Here is a 6925-nt window from a genome sequence, read left to right as displayed (position 1 = left end):
TCTCGGAGTCGACTCGTGCAATGCGGGAGTCGACTCGAATCTCAGAGTCCCAAAAATGCTCTCTGACTTTTTCCTTGTGTTCCGCTGAGAGTCGACTCTTGCTTTCTTTGGAGTCGACCTACCAACCATCGGAGTCGACTCGCGTTCCACTGGAGTCGACTCGAATCTCAGACCCGAAAACTGCTCTCTGACTTTTCTGCCTGTGACTCCTAGGAGTCGACTCATACTTCTCCGGAGTCGACTCATACTTCTCCGGAGTCGACTCGAATTCCACTGGAGTCGACTCGAAGACTGTTCTTTTGAATTTTTCTTTTGATTTTACTCCTCCAATTTGAATCCTTTGAACTTTAAACTTTGGGCCAATAAATTGTAGCTTTCTTCCAACTTGAGAGCTTTGGAGGCCTTCTTGTGTTCTCCCAACTTGCTATGTTCCTTGCAAAATAAATATCTTTCTCCTTGCAACATAAGCATTAGTATCTATACTTCAAGGTTTTGTGATCATCAAAATCAATTTATGAATCAATCTTTGGGTCATCAATCTCCCCCTTTTTGATGATGACAAAACTTGGAGTATATGCAATATAAAAGATATTGATTTCTAGAAGTAATACATAGCTAAGTTGCATGAAGTAGAAAACATATATATTTAAAAACATACTTCATGATAATGCTTTAGATTTAATCAGCTTAACACAATCAACATATTTAAATTTTAAGCTGATTTGTATTCAATTCAAAGTAATAAAGCATTCTGAGTATATAGCATATACTTAGATATTTCTCCCCCTTTTTGACAACATCAAAAAGATAGTGAAACATTAAGTACAAAGATCAGATCAGAACACATCGAGTGTGAATTCAAGAGATTTTCTAATTTGATACCACAGATAGTTTTCTAATCAAGTGTAGGTGGAATCTTCCTTAGGTTAATTCAAGAAGTACCACAAATGATATTCAAGGAAAAACATGAGTGGAAATCTAACCTCTCTTTAATAATAAGTATGAAAGCTTGTTCATTGAAGAACGTTTGCCCAATCTATTAAGTATTTTATCAACATGAGAGCAATTTAATTGATTTTCAGAGTAAAAGATCAAAACTTATATACTTGAAAAACATATCATCATGTTGGATCATGACTTCAAAGTTCTTTTTATGATAATAAGAGCATTGGGGCACAAATACCAAAATATGAATTCATGCAATTTATGATATATCTTAGAGCTCTTTTAAGGACTTTCTTTTATTCCTTTAGAAAATAAGCACGATTTGATACATATATAAAAATATGAATTGGCACAATATTGAAGTTCTAAAGAGCAAGCCAATTAGGACTCATTAGTGAATTCCAAAATAGATTTTCTACGAGATACTCAAGAAAATTTAACACGTTATTCTCCCCTTTTTTCATTAAATTAGAGGCTCTTAAGATCAACTATTTGAATTGCAATTTGGTTCATGATTTGTGCAGAAGATATATTAACCAAATAACATGCCTCAAGGTGTATCATAAAGATTTTCAGATTTAAATTTCAGATGATACATATTGGAGAGTATTAGGATCACTTTTCATTTAGTATTCTTTCCCTCTTCTATAGATTTATGTAATTAAGTTCCGTGAGACCTCTCCTTCTGAAATTTTCTTTCTCCCCCTCTATTGATCATTCCATTTAAGAGTTTAGAATTTGAAGATAATGTTCATAAAATTGTCAATCTCAAAAATATATTTTCTATAAGTTTCAGCTCATTTTCATAAGACTCAAGGTTTGAGATAAGACAGCCTTTATAGAACTCATCTCAAGGTAATTAAAGCATGTCTTGCAATATAAGGAGGTTCATCAAAATCAATCCATAAAATTCAAGGTATGCATCAAATTAAAGTTTCTTTAGGATAAGATACTGAATATCTAAAGCTCCCCCTCAAAAGATGCATTCTTCTTTAATCATTCTTTTCTTTGGTTGAATTTCAGAATTTAATAATAAACGTGAATAAAACTGAAATTCTATGTTATCGAGAATGTAGAGTGATCTAGAATTATTCAAAATTTATAGTATTCACTCTATATATATATATTCTGATGATAGTTTCTAAGAATGTAGGAGAGAAAAACATATAGATGATCATTGAGGTATGTGTATTTATAGAACTCAATTTCTTAATCACAGTTCTTCAGCAATGTATACATGAAGCTCAAAAAATTTTTTAAATATTAAAATAAAGTCATATATTTTAAAAATATTTACTTGCAATCAAGATCATCGTAAGACACATCATTTGAATCAAAATTAGTATACTTTGAAGATAAGAAATGATATGTTTCGGATGCGTATCGGAGCAATCAAAATAAATTCTGTTTTTCTTACATTAACATTTTATTTAGTAATCATATGGAGTTTAAACTTTTATACAAAATCGGATTCTGAATTACATAGGATTTTCAATAGAAGCTTTCTAAGTCATAATATGAGATATGTATCTTTCACAATGTAGCTCATCTTAAATTGTTACGATTGAAAAATACATATTTCAATAACATTAAAGCACTTTCAGAATCTTTGTGTTTAATTTTGAGTTTCGATACAAAATAAAGGATATTTTAACAAGTATTAGGACATTATGTATCAAAGTTAGGCAAGTAGAAAGATAGATCAATATCAGTTTATTTTTCCTAAATAGAGATGTTCTTCTCTTCTCCTTTCTGCAATTTTATTTAGCTTTCAGATTTTAACAATGATTGTGAATGACAAATCTGAAATTTCTTTTCAATAAAACTAAACAAAAGATGTTATGTAGCAATTCAAACATTCAATCAAATTGTCCAAGTATGAAACATTACAAAATATTGAGAATCCATAAATCAAGACATCATACCATATGCAAAATATACCATGTGTTAAGTCATGCATTAAAATACTAAGTACAAGAATGTCAAGGATCAAAATCAATTCTTTTCAAATAAACTCCCCCTATTTAAATATAATCTTGCAATGATTTCATCCTTAAAGTGTGTTTTCAAGTGATTAAAAATTTGACTTAATTCTACTTTCATTTACTTTGTTTTTCATTTATAACTTTCTTATGCTCTATACTCTATTTGCTCCCTATCCGGTGGAGTTGGGAAGGGGCACGAGGTACTACCACTAGCCTCCCTCTTGTGCCGTCCCTAATATGCCCTACACCGAATAGTTGGGTCAAATAGTGCCGGGTACTACCACTAGCCTCCCCATTGGCACCATCCCTATGATAAGCAATATAGAAAGGTTAAAATGTTTACTTCAAAAACTCCCTGTTTAAGTGTAATTAATTATGGATTTTATTCCTTCCAAAAGAATGCTCACACAAGTCTCACAAATGTGTCGAATATATTAAGTTTGTTTTGCTTTTCCTTAAGGTTGAAGTGTTTGCCTCTACTTGGATTTTACTTCTCTTGAATAATATCCATTTTCTTTTCTTTATCTCTCTCTCTTTTTGTTATTCTCAAGTAATCTACATGAAAGAGCAGAATAAAGAAATAATGAAATGTATCGTATAGAGGTATATCATGCAAACACTATTTTCATTATGCCCAAGAATTCGTAGCTTCTCACAAGTCATTCTAAATCAGAGTTTTAATCATATACTTGTGTATTTCATGGTTATGATACAGCCATAGAAATATTTTAGATTGAGCAAACCATGAAACAATTTCTAAAAGTATAAGTCAGTCAATACACATATAGACATGATATCAAAAATTAATAATTAAAGAATTTAATCATGCCATAATAGGATTTAAGTTATTGACTTTGCTCAATTAATTTGTGAGAAAGGTATCTAAAATTACCTATTCATTATATGTTCTTCAAGCCAAATTAGATTTCTTATGTGTGAACTTTTGGCTGAAGAAGATCCTCTCTCTTGTTTGCATGTGAATGTTTAGTGTATCTTACATGAAGATATCCTTCAAGTTGAAATTTCTCATTTTTCTTTCTTGAAGGAAGGTCATTAGTTTCTTTAAGATACAAAGCATTCATCCAATATATATATATTTTTTAATTAGATGACTCAATATGAGATATGACAATAGTTGCATGTTGAGTCACTTTATTCAAGAGATTGCCTAAATATAAGCAAGCACATATCACTTGAACTAAAGAGATAGATTCATTAACCAAGATAGTTCAAGGACAAGCATGTGAGGCAATAGACAGATTTATCAAGGTCAAATCAATTTAGTTTAGATTCTATTTGCTTAAGATAATTATCAATAAGATGTGTTAACTAAGTTTTAATCAACTTATCTTAAACGTTTGTTTCTATCAAAATTCAGATTATGACGTATTTGTTATCAATAAAATATGATTAATTAAAGTTAGATTGAAGTCTTGCACAAGGTCACATAATGAGCATACAATCTGGTCTACTAGCTGTATGATAAAATAATTATTCTATCATGCTTCAATACAGCTTTAAACAATAGATCTACTTTGCTCATCCTTTACAATTTCTACAAGATGGGGTCATAGATATACCTTCTTCACGCCAATCTTCTATAAGAGTTTTCTTATGGACTAACGTTGGTCAATGAAGATCCCCTTTCTTGTTTGTCTTAATTTGGAGTTTGAGAGAAGATGTTAATTCATTCATCATATTTCAAACTCACTTTGCAATATAACTCTTCATTAGTAGAACCAAAAATGATGTCATCAATGTGTGCTATGAGCAAGCAAGATATCATAGATTCTTCTTTTTGATGCATAGATTTATCACTATTACTTTCTATCAACAAGGTTACCTAAGCTTTTATATATCAAGCTTTTGATGCTTGTTTTAAATCACATATTGCTTTATCATATATGTAATGTGTAATTTTTAAATATGGTGGTTATTTAACATAGATCTACTTTTTAATGAAATAACCACATAGGAGTGAATTCTACACATTCATTTGACAGAATATAAAGCTCATGAGTCAAGCAAATGATAGTGGTGATCTTTACTTTTAATCATGCAAGAATCAAGATCTATTTCATCTTTTCTTGATTCAGTCTTTTAGTAGTTATCAATTTTTCTTCATTAAGTGCATTTCTGAAAAACTCAATTTTGTTATAATTATTAACAAGTTTTCAGATTGTTATATGTAAAAGATTAACCATATATAATTTGATCTTAGTATCTTGACAGTAAATCATTAGTCTCATAGAGAATAAGACGACTTGATATTTTTGCAACTAAAATCTTTTCATTGAATATTCTATATACATTGCTTGATGAATGATATCCAAGGATAGACATATCTCTATCAGATTTGGCATTATTTTTCATAAGAACATATCAAGCATAACATGTACGACTGAAAAATATGAAAGATATGCAATGGTTCATTTTCCATTTTTCAGAAGATCAAAAGGAGTTTTCATCAAAAATAGATCTAATAGAAATCATATATATGACAAGCAGTGATGATAGCTTTTTAAAAATCATTTAAGTAGATGACTATCATACACAGTTGTCTTTTTCATTTCTTCAAGAATTCTATTACCCCTATTTTACTTAAGATGTCCTTGGTGCTGAAATAGTTAATTTCTGCATAAACTTTATCAGGATTTTGGTTTTCAACACTGTGCCATGATACTCTTTATCTTCACAGTTAGGAAACCTTTATCATTTGAAACACTTTTACAAGATTCAGCAAATACAGAAAATATTTTCAAGTTTATTTTCCAAGAACAAATCCAATGTAAGCTTTTGAAAACTTAGAGATGGAAACAACATCTTTAGATTTAGAAATGATTTTTGGTTGTTTCCTTAGTTAGCATGCATAGCAAAACTTTGACCTTTAAGAAGATAATTTAAGTAAGCCAATGGCAAGGTCTTTTGAGATTAAGTATATACTAGCATGAGTTGATTTTGTATGCTAAAGATGGTTTCTTTAATCTTGGTATTCATAGTGCATATATTTAAAAACATACCAAGTACACATTATCATATCTATGATCAATAAACAATAATGCCATGGATAAAAACTCTCAATCAAGCATATAGAGAATTCATAGAATTATTCTTAATAAATTAATCATTTTGCAACTTATCCAATAGTGAGTAAAGTACACTATGAAGTGATTTGATCATATTTCCAAAAGTATTTTCTATATCACAAAATTGATCACTATTAGCAATTCATATCAAATACTAAGCAAAAATAATGATGAGATGCAAGGATTACTGATTTTTGTTAATAACTTTTCATAAGTATATTTTAAGTTTCTTTTGTTCCATGGGTATCTTGGTACACCTATGTGTACATCCTCATTTTCTCATTTTGGGTACCCAAGCTTGCTTGAGTCCTTGAGAGTTAGGACATATGGTTCCTTTTGGAACCCATATCTGTTTAATAGTAATAACTTTACCATTTGATTTAATTATACTAGAACGATAGGTAAAGTTGTTATTCCCATCCTTTTCATTTTTGAAATAACTTATCTTATTTAATGGTTTGCTTGATGAATTGATAACCTTTTTCTCTAGAGATTTATTGTTAAGTAAAGGAATCAAGCCAAGTTTTGATTTATCACAAGCAACATATTGGCTTTCAAACATCATTTTTAATCGTTCTGAACTTACGGTGAATTTGTTAATAAAAGATTTTAATTGATTAATTTCTTTACTTAAGTTTTGATTTTCTTTAATTAAGCTATGATTTTTCTGAATCAATTCTTCTGAAAATGACCTTAAACTTTTATTTTCAGAATTTAGTTTGTCTTGTATTTCAGTAATAGAATTTCTTTCTTTTGAAATTTCCAAATTTAGCTTTTTAAGATTTTTATTTTTCCTAGCTAATTTTCTACATTCACTATACAAATCATGAAAAGCATTTAAAAGTTCATCATAAGAATATTTTTCATGAAAGTCATTTGGTGTAAGATTAGATTCAGATTCTACTTTAT

This window comes from Phoenix dactylifera, unplaced genomic scaffold, assembly GCF_009389715.1.
Source record: "Phoenix dactylifera cultivar Barhee BC4 unplaced genomic scaffold, palm_55x_up_171113_PBpolish2nd_filt_p 000837F, whole genome shotgun sequence".
In the NCBI taxonomy this organism is placed as follows: domain Eukaryota; kingdom Viridiplantae; phylum Streptophyta; class Magnoliopsida; order Arecales; family Arecaceae; genus Phoenix; species Phoenix dactylifera.
Note: the sequence above shows the minus strand (reverse complement) of the source record.